The following is a 19,230-nucleotide window of genomic DNA, read 5'->3' as shown; positions in this document are numbered from 1 at the left end:
TAAAAATAAATAAATAAATAACGTGTTTGATGGATTGTCATATTTATAAGTGCTTTCTGATTCATAGTTTAATGTGTTCCTAGGTCATTGCAAAAGCTTTGCTTTGGCTGTTAAGTTTTGCATTATATCCATTAAACATAAGAGAACAAACTGGTGTAGTGTCACAGATCAATTGAACACTGCTAAATAATCTTCATTTCATGTAAATCAGCACTCTGAGATAACAATAATTGTCTATTAAAAAAATCCCTTTCATTACAAAATGTGTGTTGTTTTGTATGAAGATACCAGATGGCATCTTCAAATACATATTGATCTGAGGTTTAAAAAAACAAGGTTTAGGATTTTAATGACATGTCACTTCTAACCTTAGACTCTTTTTTCTCATCTAATTCAAGAGAAGACTGTTCAGGCAAACATATAAAAAGAAACAAAGTAAAAATATGAACACAGAATCGTAGAATGGTTTGGGTTGGAAGTGACCTTAAAGATCATCCCTGCCAAAGGCAGGGACACCTTCCACTTGAACAGATTGCTCAAAGCCCCATTCAACCTGCCTGTGAACAGAAGGAGGAAAATTAATGGGATGAGGGCAAATTAGATAATAACTGGAGACAAAATAATGTACATTATATTAAGTTACTGCTTCCTCTTAATATAGAAAGCATAGCAGGCAAAATCTGGCTTTATTTGAAATTGATAAAAATGTAAGTATTCCGTGTGTGTTACTGTCAATTTAACCTATTCCCATGAACAATTGTTCTAATTTGAAATCAAAATATCTGTATTACTTCAAACTTACTGCACCATTGATGAGATCTTCACATTGCTGTTTAACATTATGAATAATTAGAATATTATGCAGCATATTACAGTCAGTGTCTCAAAGTATAGAGAGATTTGCATGACTGATATTGGAAGTCTCTGGCATTGAAGAAAATGAAGGTAAAAAATTATGGGGAAAAAAAAAAAGATTCTATCTTAGGACACCATGGTACCAATATTTCTTCCATCGCCAACGTTATTTTTCATCATGAAAACATCAAAGAAAACAGAAGAGTATAACCAACTTATCCTTCTTCGGCTTCTTGCAGGAAAGGGATCATTGTCACCCTTTTCACTCCCGCATTTACAAAAAGTTAAACCCTGACTGACAATTTCCTGCCTCTGAGAGTCATTTAGAAACTTTCTGCTTAGTAGAATAAACTGTTAATTAAAAACAAGGACTAGCAGCGAATAACATCAAAGAAAAAGATGCAAAGACAGGTAGACTATAGAAACTTACTGAGAGATACAGTTGTGCTGCTCCTGCAGCCAGACCATCCCTCTTCTGCTGTGATTCTATTTTATAATTTTATGTCCTATTAAACATGCTTAGAACATGTAAGTATTCACACAGATATGTAGAAAAAGACCATACAGCAGGAATATATTGTGTCCTCAAAGTCTGTTGAACAGCCTGTAGAAACTTTCATGCCTGTGACAGCAGGATGGATAGCCAATTGTAAATGAAGCCAAGTAAATGAAGTGGTCTGATGTTAGCCAGAGAGTTAACGTTTCCCTTTGTATGTTTCAGTTCATACAGAAAGTCTTTATAGTCTCCCAGACTGCTGCTAGAAATGTTTGATATAATTCTCCTTAGTAGTATTTTTTTTTCCTTAGAGATAGCACTGATTTATAATTTAGCAATGACAACTTTTTATGTGAAAATTAGAACTAGAAAACTAATTCTAATTAAACTTTTAAAAAATCCTTGACAGTTTCATTCTGATACCAAGATTAAATCCATTATCCTGGTCAATTACAGCATAAGTAATGCATTCTGCTGACCTGTTTTGAAATAGAATATATTAGTTTCCTAACTTAAGATGCAATGACCTGATAATGTACTTAATTTTAAATATTAAGATTTAACAGTGATTCAGAACACTAACTCTCATTTTAAGCATTATGGACAGACAGAAGTCTGGGGAAAAAAATATATATATATTTATTTGATCCAAATTAATATATAAGTAGCACATCTTGCAGTATAAAGTGCTTTCAAAAGAACACTAAATTATATATCTGAAATGAAAAAGCAATTGATTTTAAACAAAATAAGTATTTTTGAAAGCAAGACTACTGAAAGCCAAAATGTAGAGTGAGACTAAACACCAAGTAAATTCTGAAATGAGTAAAAAGTAACTATGAGCTCTAGGAATATGTAGTTATTGGTACAAATAACAAAACACTTAAAAAAATTAAAATACATTACACCAAATAAATATTCTTAAAACACAATCAGCTCATAGTAATTTGATATAATCAAAATATCAATCTACTTAAGAGAAGGTCAAAGTGAACCATAAGAAATATTTTATGTGCTGAAAAAGATTGATATAATCATTTAGAAATACACGAAGCATATACTGATAAAGTTAAGTTGTAATACAGACTCTATACAGACTGAATACATTTTATGCACAAGATATGATTTTAAAAAGATCTGAATCTGATCTGTAATGGTGTGCCATGATTTCATCACTACTTTTCACTTTATGGAATGCTTCTTCAGAGTTACTTTTGCTGGTGCCTCTTAAGAACAACAACAACAGCAATAGCTTTCATGCAGCTTATTTGCAGTATTTATGTAATTTTTTTATGAGAAAGTTTGTATAGAATCGCAGAATCATAGAATATCCCGAGTTGGAAGGGACCCATAAGGATCATCAAGTCCAACTCCTGGCACCGCACAGGTCTACCCAAAAGTTTAGACCATGTGACTAAGTGCACAGTCCAATTGCTTCTTAAATTCAGACAGGCTTGGTGCAGTGACTACTTCACTGGGGAGCTTGTTCCAGTGTGCGACCACCCTCTCGGTGAAGAACCTCTTCCTGCTGTCCAGCCTAAACTTCCCCTGCCTCAGCTTAACACCATTCCCGTGGGTCCTATCACTGGTGATAACGGAGAATAGGTCACCTGCCTCTCCACTCCCCCTCGCGAGGAAGTTGTAGACCATGATGAGGTCCCCCCTCAGCCTCCTCTTCTCCAGGCTGAACAGGCCCAGTGACCTCAGCTGCTCCTCATATGTCTTCCCCTCTAGGCCCTTCACCATCTTCGTTGCCCTCCTCTGGACGCTCTCCAACAGTTTAATGTCCTTTTTGTACTGTGGTGCCCAGAACTGCACACAGTAGTCGAGGTGAGGCTTTACCAGTTCAGAGTAGAGCAGGACAGTCTCTTCCCTCGACCAACTAGCAATGCCGTGCTTGATGTATCCCAGGATACGGTTGGCCCTCCTGGCTGCCAGGGCACACTGCTGGCTCATATTCAACTTGCTGTCAACCACAACCCCCAGATCCCTCTCTGCGGGGCTGCTCTCCAGCGTCTCGTCGCCCAGTCTGTATGTATAGCCAGGGTTGCCCTGTCCCAGGTGCAGGACCCGGCACTTGCTTTCATTAAACTTCATGTGGTTGGTGATCTCCCAGCTCTCCAATCTGTCCAGATCTCTCTGCAAGGCCTTTCCACCCTCATCCGAGTCCACAACCCCTCCAAGTTTGGTGTCGTCGGCAAATTTGCTCAAAACACCTTCTAGTCCTACATCCAAATCATTTATAAAAACATTGAAGAGGACTGGCCCGAAAATGGAGCCTTGAGGGACCCCACTAGTGACCATCTGCCAGCCAGATGTGGCCCCATTTACCACAACCCTTTGAGCCCTGCCCATCAGCCAGTTGCTCACCGATCGTATGATGTTTTGGTAAGTTGTATGCTGGACATTTTGTCCAGTAGGATCCTATGGGAAACCACGTCAAAAGCTTTGCTGAAGTCCAAAGAGATCACATCAGCTGGTTTCCCTTGGTCAACTAGGTGAGTGATCTTATCATAAAAAGAAATCAAATTTGTTAGGCAGGACCTACCCCTCATGAACCCACGTTGGCTGCCTTGTCCCCCAGCTGCGCTTCAATAACTTCAAGGATCATCCTCTCCATAATTTTACCAGGCACTGACGTGAGACTGACAGGCCTGTAATTGCTAGGGTCTTCTTTCTTACCCTTCTTGAAAATTGGCACAACATTTGCCAGCTTCCAGTCCAATGGGACCTCTCCAGATTCCCAAGATCGTTGAAAAATAATTGAGAGAGGTCCCGCGATGACGTCAGCCAGCTCTTTAAGCACCCTGGGATGAATCCCGTCCGGACCCATGGACTTGTATGGATCCAGGTGGAGCAGCAAATCCTGCACACGTTCAGGGTCGGTTGGGAGTTTGTCATTCCCACCGTCATGGTCCTCCAGCTCAGGGTACCCTGGGTCCCGAAGCCCATCATCAGTGTTGAAGACAGAGGCGAAGAAGGCGTTAAATGTCTCTGCTTTGCCTGTGTCATTGTCTGTGAGGAGACGTTCCCCGTCAAGTAGCGGACCTATGTTTTCTTAGGTTCTCCTTTTTCTGTTCACATATCTAAAAAAACTTTTTTATTGTCTCTCACAGTCATGGCCAGCTTCAACTCTAGTTGGGCTTTGGCCACACGAAATTTTCGGTACAAACATGAACAGCATCCCTGTATTCCTTCATCGTCGCCTGACCCTCCTTCCAGCAGCCGTACACTTTCTTTTTTCACCTAAGCTCCAGCAGAAGATCTCTGGTCAGCCAGCCAGTTATCTTCCTGTCTCAAAGCTTTGAAATGCTTTATATACCTTCTACACTTCAAGATTATCAGAGAACATGAATTCCAATATTAACAGCGTCCAGAAATGCCAATTATTATTACAAAGGATTTCAATGATAAAAATCAGAGATGATCTTGAAAATTTGATAAAGTAGTGTTTGTGCTATTTATTACGTTGTCTAACTATGAAGACTTGAAGAGAGCTGTAGACAACTCTTGCTTAGTGAGACTTTTTAGGAAGCAAGAAAGTGCTTTAACCTCTTGGAGGCTGTGGTTATGAAAAGGCTCATGTCATCTCTGGAATATCTCATAATGGTACCAGACAAGGCCTACATCTTTTCAAGCTATTTGAACTAAGCTTTTCTAATAAAAGCTTTTCAATTCTTCTTTGAGCTGAGTTAGACTAGACACTAGAACTGGAACGAGGGAAGTTGTCTCTCCTCTCATACCAGGGTTTCTGCTGCTGACATGAAGTGAAGGACACAGTATTTTTCCAGAATAGCCACGATACAGTGCAAGGACTATACTTGCTCTGATTGTAAGGCAGAACTTCTGGAGTAAAGAAGGATTTAGTCTACAGAAGCTAATTTTTGTCTCACAAAAGCTGGAAAATGATTGGTGAAATGAGAAGGAATGGAATAATAAGTATCTTTTGAAGGGTTTTCTTGAGAATATATTTTTTTCCCTATCACAACTTCTTTATGCTTCATGTAGCTTGAAAATATTTTTTTTCCTTTCATAATTCTATTTTATATTTCCTTGAAAATTATGAAATTCATGCCTAACATGAAATTGGGAATTAAATAAAACATTGTATTTTTCCTTCTGTAATTTCAGTTACCATCTATGAAATCATTAGATCCTAAAATATCTGCTATCTTAAAGACAGGTGTATAATGCATGTCATCTCTTCATTGTATGAATATCTTAAATAGTCATTATTTAAGCAGCATCCCCACTGAGAAATTAAGATATCAAATTTTTTTCAGAAAAAAAAAAAAATCACTATGTGAGCACTCCAGACATGCCAGTAATTGTGTCATCATCCTCTACATCTCAAAAACTGTTGAATCAGATAGTTTAAAATTATCTAAAATGACCTAGAGCTAATTTGGTTTCCACAGCAGGAAGTAGATAACCAAAAGGAATAATAGTGGGTGATAATGGTGTGAGGGGGATGGTTGGACCAGATGATCTTGGAGGTCTTTTCCAGCCTTAATGATTCTGTGAGTCTATGAGAAAGAACACTGTGGTGGTTTTACTTGGGTGAGCAGCTGAGGTCCACCACAACTGCTTTCTCACTCCCTCTCCACAAAGGAAAAGGGGGAGAAAATAAAATGCAAAAGGCTCAAGGTTCGATGTAAGGATGGAGAGATCGCTCAACGATTATTGTGATGGGCAAAGCAGACTCAGAGTAAGGAGACAGTAAGATTTTTTGCCTATTACTAACAAATTAGAGAAGTGAGAAACAAAGGAAAGAAACAAAAAACACCTTCCCCCCAGAACACCTTCTGCTCCAGCACCTGGAGTACCTCCTCCCCCTCCTTCTTCACTGACCTTGATGTCTTCAGGGCTGGTTGTCACTCCTCTCTCTCTCTCCCAGCTGCTGTTCCCCAGCAGTTTTTTTTTTCCCCTCTTTCTTAAATATGCTCTTACAGAGGTGTAAACAACGTTGCTTATAGGCTTGGCTCCGGCCAGCGGCAGGACCCTTATGTAACATGGGACAGCTTCTGGATTCTTCTTACAGAAGCCACCCATATGGACCCCCACTACCTTGCCACATAAACCCAATACAAATATATGAGTGTATGGATTTATTTTACAAATTGGATTTTTTATTATTATTCCTTTTTACAGATAATATCTTGTTGAAAAAAAAAAAAAAAAAAAAGGTTTCCATTGGTTAATGTTGAAAAGGGAAGCATGTGTTGTCGTGGATGTTATATACTATATATAATATATATATACAGCAACATATATATAAAGCAAGTTAAAAATTTCAATATGCCAGAAGATCTCTTCCTGCAATATTAAAATGCAGTATGTTGAGAAGACCTGTGGTGGGGAAACTGTCTAATTAGTCAGACACAAGACGGTTGATTAGCCTTGCACATATATATGTATCATCAGACTATATACTGGTCTGTTCAGATGAACTTTGCCAACAGAAAGCTGGAAAAAATAGTGCATACTTTCTTTTTAAGAATAGCCAGTCTCTAGTTTATCATCATTTAAGCAATAAATATTTCAGATTGGCCTTTTTAACAGTTTAAAAGTCAATTCACTAGTTAGCAAAGACTGTCATTGCTCAAGTGTCCTTCCTAAATATCCTTAGGAATTCTCACTACTTTTCCACAAAAAATAAAAAAATAAAAATAATTTTTTATTTCATTCTGTTCCATGCTTTCAATATTCCTATAATCTTGAGTAGAAGGTTATTCATTTCCCTAATATTTATGCTGTGCCTTGCAAAATAAAACCCTATTTTCAACAGGAGTCTAGATATAACAGTACATCAAATATATGAAAGTAATAAAACTTATTTAACGTATTTGTCTATTTGACATATGTATCTATTTTTTGCCCATGAAATTTGTGTGGAGACACTGTATATATGATTCCACACAACTTTTTTTCTGTTATGACATCTTCCTTCAATGGGTAAACTGCATTTTCCTAAATTCAGTTAGCTTTTCTTATCTTTGGTTACTGTAAATTCTCCAGGTAGGTGTTGTCAGTGAGGAACAATGCAACATGTATATACGAATTAGCATAAAAGGAAATATGATGAGGTATTGATGGAACAGGGGTATAAACATAAATAATGCTATGACATATTTCTTGCCATAACTATTCAGACTTCAGATGATATTCTTTCTCTACAAGGCATAGTAAGAAATACATATTACAGAAGCAATAGCAGTATGGTTTAAGTTTTAGGATGAATTTTGATTTCAGATTGTCTTGGGCTCTGAAGTAATCTTTGCTCTGTAATTACAACAGCCTCTTCCCAGCTGCCTACACAATACAGCAATGCCAAAAAAAAAAAAAAAAAAAAAAGTACTTAAAAGTACTTAGAAACACTGCAGTCTAAATAGAACAATTGTGTTATGACTCATATATGGATTTATCTACACAGCTATTATTTGCAGGCAGGATGCATCTGTGTGGGCTTCATCAACTTGGGAAACAAAAAACACTATATGTGGCAGATATCATACCTCAGTCTTGGCACTGTGCTGATTACGCTGCATATTTTCAGAACAGGGTGGATGGAGCAAACTCTGTCATGTGCTATTATCACCAACCACTCTACTCCTGTTCCAAAACTTCCTGTAGTCTCCAATGGTTTTCCTCAGTCCGCTATGTGAACTTACCTGCCAGCCATAATTGGGGTTTAAATGGTGATTTCAGCAGCTGTACAGGAATTTACTATAGATAATGCTTTAATATACCAAAGATAAATGGATCTTTATACAGGGAATCAGAGAATGACAAGGGTAGGAAGGGCCCTCTGAAGGTCTTCTGGTCCAACCCTTGTACTCAAGCAACCTAGAGTAGGTTGCTCAGGACCACGTCCAGACAACTTTTGAAGATTTCAAAGGAGGGAGACTCTACAACCTCTTTGGGCAACCTTTGCCAGTGCTCCATCACCCGTACAGTAAAATGCTAATCTTGATAATTGATAGCCTTCTGTTAGATTCTTTCCATGTCCATGTCTCTCTTGTACTGGGGGGCCCAGAACTGAATGCAGTACTCCAGGCACAGTCTCACCAATGCTGAAAAGAGATCACCTCTCTTGACCTGCTGGTGATACTTTTCCTAACACATTCAAGAATACCGTTAGCCTTATTAGCAGAAAGGGCACATTGCTGGCTCACATTCAATTTGGTGTCCACCAGTACTTCTATGTCCTTTTCTTCAGAGCTGCTTTCCAGCTGGGTAGCCCTCAGCAAATAGTGGTTCCTGAGGCTGTTCCTCACCATGTACAGGACACTAAACTTCTTCTTCTTCTTCTTCTTGAACTTAACGAGATTTTTGTCAGCCCACCTCTCCAGATGGTCCAGATCCCTCTGAATGCCTGCACAGCCCTCCAGTGAGTCAGCCACTCCACGCAGAACCCAGGGACTTGCTAATGCCCTGTTTGCTCAACTATTCCCTGACCTGATCTTCTTCCACCAAAGGTACATCTTCTTTGCTCCAGCCTTTCAGCCTGCCCTAAGGGATCTGGGATTCCTGAAGGCTAGTATTGCTGGTAAAGAGACTGAGTCAAAGAAGGCATTCAGTACCTCGGCCTTTTCACTGTTCCGGGTAATCAGATCTCCTGTTTCCTTCAGGAGCAGGCCCATATTTTCCCTAGTCTTCCTTTTGTCATTGAGGTATTTTTAGAAGTTGCCCTTGATGTCCTTGACCAGATTCTGTTCTATCTGGGAAATATGGGTGGCTGATACTTTTAAAACTGTACATCTGTATGAGCTAAATATGCAGTATTTACTTGTTTGTCATTCTCTTAAGGTAACACCTCAGAAGTGTGTTTGCTGGAGAGATGCCAGATTTAATCCATATCTACTGAAATTTACAGTCATTATTTTCTGTTGATTTTACTTAGTGCAGGATTATGCCCTGATATGATACAATTATTGACTGCCATTGTCTTTCTCTGTGCTCTGTCAGCTCTCTAGTGCTGTTCTGTTTCTTCAATTGATTTAAACATGTGTTCAGAACAGTGTATTGCATGCAAAGGGAATGTACAGCAAACCCTGGACCATTTCTTGCATTCCATTTGTCATGCTCACAGTTATCAATGTTACTACGGTACTGCAGTTATCACTTGTTTCCTGCACATATCCTGGAGTTTGTTGTCTGTTTGTTTGTTTGTTTGTTATTGCTGTTCTTGTTCTTTTACTTGTAGAAGCATTACATTATTGCAGTTCTAATTTACTTAATGCTTAAAGTGGCATGTTCTTATCAAAATAAAATATAGTTTTAATGTTATAAATAGAAACATTCATGTGTTGCTTGCGGAGAAGTCAAATGCAATGATTGTTTCAATTTAGTTATCACCAAAATCAGACTCGGTATCAAAATCTACTTTTAAAGTTCCCTCAGGAGTTTTAAAAGACACTCTTATACTAATCAGTAGATTTATTTCAGGTAAATCAAGTTCCTCTGCCTTTTTTTTTTTTTTTTTTCCCCGGGAAGGTAATTTCTAAGAGAAGAAAAAAGTAAAATTATGCCATTCATTTAAAAATAAGTAAGGAACCATGCAATGTAAATCACTGTGTTATCTTCAGTGAACAGTAGAGACCCTCAGTGAGGTTACAATTTGCAAAGATATTTGCCTATCAATGAAGAGCAATTAAGAACAAGACCAAAAAAAACAACCAACCAACCAAACAAACAAACAAAAAAAACATATTTTGGCTTGTTTTCCTATAGGAAAAGAAGAAATCTTTCTCACACTTCCTGTTACCTACCTATTTATAGATAGATAGGAGAATGTGACAGTCGCTTCTCATTGACCAATATAAAGGACAAAAAAGAAAGAAATTCAGAGAAGTTTTGGTTGTTAGTCAAAATATTATTTCTATTACTGCTGTAAACAAAGGTGAATTTCAGAATGGTAACTACTTATTCTGAACTTGTATCTTCAGGTGAACAATCTGTTGAAATTAAGGAATAATCAGTTTTATTTTTTAATTACAACACAGAAGCAACTTGTTTTTTGGAGGAGGGGATTTTTTTCCCCATTTATTCTGTTTTTATACATCTTTATTGCTCATGTTAGATCTTACAGAGCATTTATTAATGATATAATTTTCTTTGCTCTTTGATCCATGCATGTTTATATAGTTAAAGTACCACATAGGTATCTATTAATTGAAGAAAACAAAACCAAAACCCACCAAAACCACAAACCAAGCAAACAAACCTACACTAGCATGCATGAAATCTTTGCTGTTGAATTAGTGAATGATTGTTGTCAATGGGTGCAAAAAGCACTAATGCCAATAGTAGCGGTAGGCTTCACATGTAGAAGCAGGCAGAGCAGACACCAAGACTGTTTTGTTATCCCTGAAGATCTGCACAGAAGCTCTGGAAGACTGCTTTTTTGTTTGTTCGTTTGTTTTGTTTTGTTTTGTTTTACTACTACTAATAAAAAAGTACATCAAATACATATAGAAATCTGAATGGATTGTGAAAATCACAGTAGAGCACACAGGTTTCTACTAATGTTAAATTAATTTCAGTTGCCTAATCTATGCATCATCTTTGTTACTAATTTACTTAGTAGCCTATGGTATACAAGTGAGGCTTCTTTGAGATACAGGATGTAATTGGTGAAATACAAATGTGGGAATTCAAAAACTACACATAAAAATATGAAGAGCTTAGTTACTATAAAATTGAGAAGGGAGTGAAATGAGGGCACATTAAAATATCTGCCATATCCTTTCCATGAATGTTATAAGGAAAATGCTGTGTGTGATATGTGTAATGAACACTAGCATTTTATGTTCATAATGATATGTACTATTATTGACAGATTGAGTGCAATTTATCATTGCTTATATTCTGTTAATAATATATTTGCGATCAGACAGATAGTTTTTTCAGTGCTATCTAATTATTGTGGTTTGTAGCATGCTTTAACTGAATCTCAAAAACAGATATATTATAGACCAGGCAGCATTTTTTATTTGAGGAAGAAAACCTCTCAAGCCTCTAGTGCAACATACCTTTCACTTTTTCCTGAGTGGTATCTCACTGACATAAACTGCTGCATCTCCTGTCACATTTCATGTGCACATTTTATATTCAGTACTTTTGTCAAATACAATATTATGATTCATCCTAAATTTTGGTGGGATTAAATAGTTATGGGAAAATAATACTATTGTAGGTCAAAAACCAAACCAAACCAAAAAGCTATAAATGAATGCAATCCATTAATTTATTCATGACTGCTCAGTCATCTGAAGAGTGTCATAAATTAATCTGTCATGGTTTTGTAGAAAGATGAAAGAGCATAAATGGATAGGTAATTCCTAGAAACTTACTTTGGTGGACTTGCACTTATTTTCAGAACATTTTAAGAATGCATCATGCTAATGAAGGGCTTTCTTAATATGCTTGCTGATCTCAAGAAGCAGCATATGACTGGCTGATATTGATCTTTTCTTTTTCATGTTTTCCTTCATTGTACTAACATTACCCACTCCATTTTTTCTTTTCCTTGGGGTTTCCCTCAGTCTGTAAATTGTATATATGTATTATATGTAATCATGTATATGTATCTTTCAATTTATACATGGGAAGACAATATTAATTCTATATGGATCAGTGAATTCTTCTAGTCCCACCAAGATCTATAGCTAGAGGACAACTATTCATATGTTCAGACCAACGTGAATGAGAACTAACTAACTAACTAACTAAATAAATAAATAAAGCAAAATATATTTTTTTTGAGAAAGAAAATAATATATTATGGGGTAGAAACTATTAAGTTACTTTTTTAGTGTACATAATCTTTTGAAAACTATTTGCAAAAACAAACCATTAGGAGGTCCGATATAATTGAATTTTGGACAACCAAATTTCAATCTACTTCATATTGCTATAAATGTGTCTTCTTTCCTAGTATTTGGGTATGTTGGGATATACAGTACTCATTATATCCACACACAAACTGTATGTTGTACTTTTGAAATTGGTCTTGACACTTCCACTATACTACTGTATAGTAGTGTTCTCTCGTATAAGAAATTATATATGCATTGCTTTTTGAAAGGCTATCTGTGTACAGCAGTGTTCCAGTATTTCCAGCCTTGTCCCAAGCGACAGCTGGAGTGCTCCCTTGAACAGCATATTCCCTGAATCATGCTCAGGTTTATCTAGCAGAGGAATTACTGTGTGCAGTGGTATATAGGAGTGAACCAGCAGTCAAGGACCAGTGCCACGCAGTGATACAGCGAGGTGAACAACCTAAAAATGTAGGGATATTCCATTTCAAAAGTAATAAATGAATATTAGTTTTTAATGGGGGTATTTCATAAGTTTTTCAGTGAGTGAGTACTCATGAAGATATGCATTTTATATTGATAGTGTTTCTCAGTTTAGGTTGGGAAAAGATATTTGTAATAGCTGTGAATAACATCTGTGATAAAGGGTTCATCCCCTTTTAAAAAAAAAAAACCTTATTTTACTAAATTTATAGGATCAGACTTAATGTGTGAAGAGCATTAATCTTCAATAGAGAAAATAGAAAATAGAAAAAAAGTTTCCACAGAGCTAAACACCATATTGTAATAAGACAAATGCATTTCTTGACTGGAGTATTTCCAAATATTTTTCTGTATATTTGGACATCAAATTACAAATTTTGTGTTTAAGCAGTTCAGGGATGACAAGCTAATCCTGATTTTATAAACAATATAAAATATTTCATTCTTGACTGAAAAGCTGGGTAAGAAGAGAGTAATTTGAAATTTCAACACCTGTTTTTTGGACTTTTTCTGTTTGAGTGAATGCTGAGAAAGAAAGAGGCTGAGCTTCTGCCAACCATGTTTTTAAAAGTCTTGTCACATATATATATATTTAACACGATTTAATTTGAATAGTTTATTAATTAGTATTTATAAGGGCCTGAATTTCTGCTAATTAAACTTATTAAACGGGTGTGCCCATTCCTACTAAACAGAACTCTCTGAGTCATGTTTTACCCACAGTCTTTGAACAGAATTTCCATTGACATTAATAGGAATTCTTCAACATAATGAAAACTGAATATGAAAAGGACGTGTTGAAAAGTATCAAAAGGTATTTTGATCTCAGTGTTTTATCTTCACATATAAAATAGAGGACAAGTAAGTTCATATATACCTTGTTTCCAGGCAGAACACTAAATTCACAAAGCATTTTGTTTGTGCTCAGGCAAACAATTTTTAAACTCTGTACAAATTTATACTATGAAATATCAATAGAATAGATGAATACCTATGGATATGGCTGCACTGCTGTCATTACAAGTAATATGAGCTTGACTTCGTAAGCTTTAAACTGTCTAGTTCATGCAACCACAAGCAAGGTAAACCTTAAATCTGATGGAGAATAATTTCTCAAGTAGCTAGCTAACTTCTCAGGTTGTAGCCTGTAGTGAATTTTAGAGTACTGTTAAAGAAAAGATCGAACTGATTAAAGCTAGCTACTACCTACATACACTGCAGTTAGCTATAACCATGTTTCCTTTTTGTAGTGTAAATCATTTTACCTTCCATGCAAGTGTTCAGTTCCTTGTCTATTCTAAGCAGACATCACAACACTGAATTTAAAAACCAAAGATCTATAGTTCAGGCAGAATCACTGTTAAATTGTGGAGGACAAAATACAAAGTGTGGATTGTAGGCTGGGCTGGGCGTCTTATTTTTAATACACTGTGTAATTTTTTAATACACTGTGTTGTCTTAAATGAAAATGGAATCTTGAAAGGTGTAAATAAATCTGTATCCATATGTACTTTACAGTTGTAAAGTATCTACTAAAAATTGCAAACCTGATTCTTTTTTAGCTCAATGTAAATGAGATTTTGCTTGTCCCACAATGTCCAGATTTGTGATAAGGGACTTGAATTAAATTAAATGCAATGCCTAGTGAACATGGTTTCCTGTCAGTGTAATTGTATGTCCCTACAAAAAGAAAAGTTTTTTGGATTTCTAATATTTGCACGATGAAAGTGAATATTTGTATAATTTTCTAATAGATAAAATGTTTATTTTTAAATAAAAAGTAGATCGTAATTACTTTATTGATGTACACTGTTTTTTTATTCAATTAATGATAATTATATGAAGTAGTTTTGCATGAGTGTTTCTCTTTGGTATTTACTATTTATCATGCTAGTTCTTTTATATCTAATTAAACAGGATTCTACGAGTAGTCTTTCAAAATTAGATTTCATTGTGAGTTAAATTTTAAAGAGCAATGATCATGAAGAGAGTATATTTATTTATTTATTTTGCCTTTATTCCTACTAATTTTTGAGTAATGAAATAGAGGAAGTTAAGACTGGAGACAGTTGGAAATTCTTTATTCTTCTCAAAATGCCAGTTTTCTAAACTAAGAACTTTTGTGTTAATAATTCCGTTCTATTAAAAAAAAAAAAAAAAAAAAAAAAAAAAGTAAATCCAAGACAGTATTCTTACATAAACTCTCCTTATTTCTTCCAAGCTTCTGGAAACCTCTTACTTTTAATGTTTAATAAGTCTCTGATGCTTATCTGGAAGCCTGGGGGAACTATGCTTTAGTAATGGCTATCCAACACTATCACTGGGGAAACTGAATGGGTTTCAAGGTTTTGGTTCTCTAGGCAAGTCTCTCAGTCTAGGGTCTAGAGTTTATACGTAATTCCAGGATTCCTGGCAAATGAATTGTTCAGCCTTATAGATCACTTAAACTAAGAAATCTGTGGCTTCCAGTTCCAGTGAAAAAAATGTGACTTTGCAAGAAATGTATTTCAGTTCATGAAAGAAACACTGATGCTTTGAAACAAGTTTTGTCCTTCTTGTTAGGCTATTAATATGAAAACAAGCAAATATAGGCTTTTGTCCTAATCTGATCTGTAATTACATATTACCTGTCTTTACAAACTATATTTCTTGAAGTTTGGTCTGTTGGAAGGATTGAAAGGCTTTCAGAGATATGGAAATTAAAATAGATTCTACTTATCAAAAAAGACAAGACTAATACAGTTATTTGTTGAAAACCAATGCATTTGTATATGTTCAAAATTCATGTACTTGTAGTTGTTCAAAGTGAAAATACTCACAGAAGCAATATATTTTAAATTGTATAGTTTATTATCTACTTTATTATTTAGAATCAGGAACAAAATGACTTGAAGGGTTAGAAGTAGTGACGTACTCACTAAATTACTTTCATAATATTAAAAGTTAATGGAAAAGGTCAATTATTCTTTTTTAATAAGTCATATAGTAATGTAACAGGAAAATGAGTTTAATTTTAGAAGAAGGTTGATTTTAAATCTGCGCTTTAAGATATAATATCATTTCATAATAATCGTGCTGTTTTCACCCTGATGGACAACTAAACTCTACCACAACCACTCTCTTATTTCCCCTCCTCAAAGGAAAAGAGTGAGAAAATAAGATGGAAAACGGCTCAAGGGTTGAAATAAAGACAGGGAGATCGCTTACCAGTTACCATAATGGACAAAGTAGACTCAGCATAAGAGATATTCATAGAATTTGTTGCCTATTACTAACTATAGCAGCAGGAAACTAAATGCAAACTAAAAACACCTTCCCACCCCCTTTCTGCCTCTTCTGCCTGAGTTGGACTGGAAGCAGGGAATAGGGGTTGAGGTCACTCTGTAACACTTGTCACCTGTTGCTCATTCATCTTCACCTCCAGCATGCAGTCCCCCTCATGGAATGTATCTGAACTGATCCTATGTGAACTTGCCACAGACAGCAGTTCTTCAAGAACTGCTCCAATATGGGTCCATACCACAGGGTTCATCCACAGGTGGCAGCTCCTGCTAGATCACCTGCACCTGCTTGGGCTTCTCTCCATGGGCTGCAGCTCTGGCCTAGAGTCTGCTCCTGCGGGGGCTCTCCATGGGCCAGAGCCTCCTCTAGGACACATCCACCTGCTCCACTGGGGGCTCCTCCATGGGCTGCAGCGTGGAGATCTGCTCCGTGTGGGACCCATGGGCTGCAGGGGGACAGCCTGCTCCACCAGGGGCCTCTCCACAGCCTGCAGGGGAACTGCTGCTGCGTGCCTAGAGCACCTCCTGCCCTTCTTCTGCACTGACCTTGGTGTCTTTCTCTCTGCATTTTCTCATTCCTCTCTCCCAGCTGCTGCTGCTGCACAGCAGTTTTTTCCCTTTCTTAAATATGCCCTCATAGAGGTGCAACCAAACATCACTCATGGGCTCAGCTTTGCCTAGCAGGGGTTGCCTTTTGGAGATGGCTGGAACTGGCTCTTAAGGGGCAGCTTCTGTACTCTTCTTACAGAGGCCACTGCTGCAGTTCACTCTTGTGGAATAATTGCCTGAGGTGACTTGGAAATTAAACTGATATTCACATTTTAAAGAAAAGGTACGGCATTGAAGAAGCTTCCAGGGTAGAACAAGCTGCACTACACAGAAGTTCCCTAGGCCTCCAACCTTAGATGTTAATCACACTGGGGGACCTTGGTGTTCTGACTCTAAGGGGAAAAGGATAGAGTGTGGAGCAGAGTGGGGACACCATGTCTAGGATCTGTGGTAAGATGGGAACTTGATTGTTCTTGTTCACACCGAGACCGATAAGCTGCACATTTGCTCCCCTGAGTCAACAGCCTGTCATGTTTTTGACAAAATGCTGTATATTTTAGTGAACTTTACTCATCATAATATCATTATAATACCAAAATACATCTCCACCCCAAAAGCTATTTGCCTCCAAGGTGTGATCACCCCTCACTGAGCATGCACTCTGAATTTCTCTGAGCTTATACCTTTAAAGAAAAGTGAGAAAACTTTGCACCAATTGCAACCAAGATATGCATGACTAGAGTCACTCAAGCTCCACCTAAAGATAGAAAATAATATAAATTTGACTTAATAGAGGGGGGATATTAGGCCTTCTGGGATGAGTTGATGAGCTAAGCCTCTCTCCCCCCCACCCCCCTCCCCGGGACACCTTTGGATCAGATTTGAACACTTGGTTATAACAGGTGTCTCCATGGAAACTTAGAAATCTCTGTAGAGTCTTTATACCCTTTAACACGTTTATAGCCAGGCTGTGTTACTCATACTTTTGTTATTTGAATGTGCTTTGGAGACAGTGAATTTATCACCGGCAATCCAACAAATCTGTGTACCTGTTGCTTTAATAAATTGCACTACTCATTAAATCTGTCTGTGATAGTTCTCACTGAACGCAACCAAACTCTTTAAGTGTGGCCATGGTAGTTCATGGAACGCGATTAGAGTGAGAATGTGCTACGTTATTTGTGAATCTATAATCGTGATAGTTCAGTACCCTGAATGCAACCAGACTTATAATGGCTAATTGGGTATACCCTTAATGCAACACCAAAACCTTGTTGCATAAACCCAATACAATAATACATTGCCTTCTTTAGGTAATTTCTGATGAGACAACAGTAAGAGTAAAGCAAGCAATTTTAGGCAGTGACTGTTAAAGACAACACTAGTCTTTATATTCTTAATTTTGAAGGACTGGGTATCTTTTTGTGGCCTTTTCTCATAATACTAGGGAATACAGACATCTGAAAGATTTCATCTTCCTGGAGAAGAAAACAAAACAAAACAAACAAACGAAAAAAAAAAAAAAAAAAAAACACACTGTGTACAGGTGGAGTTTTCAAGTTAATTTGATACAACTTTATAAGATAACCAAAAATCACCAGATGATATTCTAACCATTATTTTGAAATTGTGTGATGACACTGAATAACTTGAATGGCCTTGGAAACACTTTTTAAGGATTTAAGAGAGATCTTAAGGACAGAACAGACAGCTTGATAAAGCAATAGTAAGAACATTTCGGTGAGCCTTGAAGTGACCGTGATGAGACAGGTCACTATCTTCTTACTTCTGTGTTGTGTCTTTGTGCAAGGTAATAAGAATCAAATCCATCTCTATACAGTTTATTATATTATTATGTAAGAGAAAGAAAGTAATGACAATAATAGCAGCACCATCAGTAGCTAATCTGCATATTTAAGTATTCTTATGTTCATATTCACATCAAAACATGATTGCTACTGCAAGTCTTGGTATTTGTATACACATATATACATATATAGCAATTGTATAGAGACATTTATAGCATGCAGAGAGAGACATATATGGTTGTACTGGGTTCCTCCTTTTAACAACTGTTTAATAGTTATTTTCATGGCTGGTATCAGAAATATAATAATATATTTCTTGGTAGTTCTTGGCATAGAAGTTGGACAATGTAATATATCTCATGAGCCATATTGCTTATTTTGATAAACATTTCTGCTTTTTTTCTTTAATCAAAATGTACTGTCACAGTTCTATTTTTTTGTTCTTTTTTTTTTGTTTTCCATACTATATTTAAATCCATATATATATGTATGTGCATTTACGCACACTCATGAGCACATTGGGGATGCAGAGGAATAGTTTAGTTACACAGAACACAGGAAAGGAAGTAAGATAATACATATATAACCACCTGCTATTGTCTTGTTTCCTTTCTTTGGTGGATTAGGGAAATTTACTATGCATCCAAGTACAGGTTTACCTGATTTTCCTCTTCCCTTTCAGCGTTAGGATTTTAAATAAAAGTATTTACAACTTCGTACAAATTTTGAAGAACACAGGCCAGGTAATTATTTCACTCACACTTTTTGCAAAGTCTATCTTTTTACATCTATTCACTAAAGGTCTTCAGTAACAATAGGCATGTGCAATGTTGTAGTTAAGCAGTTGATAATGATGACACAACATCCAAAAGAATATACAGTTAAGTGCGAGTACCATCTGAACTCTAAGAAATCTGCTCAGAGACCAAACTGTGACT

The 19,230-nt window shown here is 36.6% G+C and overlaps 1 protein-coding gene across 5 annotated transcripts in view; it reads left to right on the top strand.

The window, feature by feature from the left end:
• CSMD3 (CUB and Sushi multiple domains 3) overlaps positions 1-19,230 on the top strand; it is a 710,416-nt gene that overhangs the window by 143,806 nt on the left and 547,380 nt on the right. The window lies entirely within an intron of this gene.

The sequence above is a fragment of the Cygnus olor genome, chromosome 2 (genome assembly GCF_009769625.2).
Source record: "Cygnus olor isolate bCygOlo1 chromosome 2, bCygOlo1.pri.v2, whole genome shotgun sequence".
Classification (NCBI taxonomy): Eukaryota; Metazoa; Chordata; class Aves; order Anseriformes; family Anatidae; genus Cygnus; species Cygnus olor.
Note: the sequence above shows the minus strand (reverse complement) of the source record. Positions and strands in the feature narration are given on the sequence as shown.